Consider the following 1984-nt stretch of genomic DNA (forward strand, 5'->3'; position numbering starts at 1 on the left):
GGGTAAGAATTAGGATTTTTACCTTTGCTCGGTTGATGGAGGTCAAATTGAAAATATCTCATAGAAGACCAAGAGGAAGAGTCCAACAGACTTAGTTTTGAGGATAACTGAGGATTTTTCCAATTATTTTAAAAGTAAAAAGGGGCATTTTCACTTTTGTGAGATAAATGACTTTATTGATTTAATAAACATTCTATTTATTTTCAATAGTTTTTTTTTTTCCTTCTCCTTTTTTGAATTTCATTTTATGATTTTGAATTGTTTTTCTCCTCTTTTCTGAAGTTGATTTAGGTCTTGTTGATTTGATACATGACTAATGACCTGATGTGATCCTTGATTTAAAAGTCAGTTGCATTCCTCTAATTTCCTCCGTAATTTGCATTGGTTGATTGAAATTGTGTAGTTTAGAGCTTTGCCAAATTGTGGGTGTCTACAAGTACCAAACAAGTCCTTGAACTTGGCCACATTTCTTGAGGGGAATTTAACCCATCAAGATGAAACTACAAGTTGTCTGAAACATTCAAAGAAATCAAACCCATGGCCTCATCCATCTTATTCCTATGTTGCATTAACCTCAAAAGGCCTCTATAAAACTGGTTGTGCTTCATCTAAACAAGACCACAAACCCTTTGAATGGAGAAGTCATGTCATAGAAGATGTCCATGTATGATAGTTATGTGGGTTTAAAGGAAATAGACAAAAAGAAGTCTCAGTTATTATTTTAGAAAGTGTTACATTATTTTTCAATAGTTATGGTTTATTGACATAAACCATAGAAACAATAATATAAAACACCCCCCACAAAAAGCTTTAGTTTCAAAATCACATGTACATTTGAAAAATACTAATGAAATAATAGAGAATCTAGAAAGTGTTGAAGAAGAGATTTTTGGTGCTTCTTTTAGATTAGAAAATGGAGCTAAAACGAGCAAGTTATGCCAAATGAATCATTAGACTTTGACTAAAAAAATAGGTACCAAACTAGGAAAAAATTCAAAAAATACCTTCACCATCATATCCATCTCAAATTCATCTTTTTGACGATATCTTGTTTGCCCAAAAATGTGTTTGTATGCTCAAGTTAGAGCTAATAAACCACCCAGTACTCCAAAAGGGGAAAAAAAATCCAAGGGGCTAAACATTTATGCCCCTAGCCTCCAACATGACCACAAAAGCACTAGGCGGAGCGATAGTTACACACAGGTGGAGCAGCTAGCAGTGGCGGCATGTGGGTGGAATGTGAGCACAGTGGCTGGGAGGTGGTGCACTGGCTATGGACACCAACGATAGTGGCGCAACAGAGACTAGGAGGTCCAGTAGTGGCGTGTTTTGTGTGAACAAACCACATAAAAAAATAAAGAAAAAAAATGTTTAAATTTTTTTTTTTGTACCTCAATGCGCATGCCCAGGGTCGTACGACCCTGGTAGGCAAAAAAAACATTTCCTTAGAATGCAATGTTGACCAAAAGAGATGTATTTTAATATATGGAAATAAGGGTTTTGACGTCCTCTAAATCCAACCATAAGGTCTGTTTGACCTCAAAGTGCTCTGAATTTCAGAGACCCCCAATTTTCACTATATATATATATATATATATATATATATATATATATATATATATATATATATATATATATATATATATATATATATATATATATATATATATATATATATATATATATATATATATATATATATATATATATATATATATATATATATATATATATATATATATATATATAGTCAGAAATGTTATATCAAACCCTCATTCCTCTTTTTCTCCAAATAAGAACAAGCTACAACAAATCAGACTCCAATACCATGAAGGATTTGATGAGAACAAATCCACAGATCCAGTAGAACACTTCAATGCAAGAACTTGTCACAAAGAAGAAAAAGACAAGAGAATGCAAGGGTTTGGCTCTAAAAATATGGAAGAATATATTATCAAACTAAATGAATGAATGAAAATGCAAT

The sequence above is a fragment of the Cupressus sempervirens genome, chromosome 10 (assembly GCF_028749045.1).
Source record: "Cupressus sempervirens isolate cs-2001-9-10 chromosome 10, ASM2874904v1, whole genome shotgun sequence".
NCBI lineage: Eukaryota > Viridiplantae > Streptophyta > Pinopsida > Cupressales > Cupressaceae > Cupressus > Cupressus sempervirens.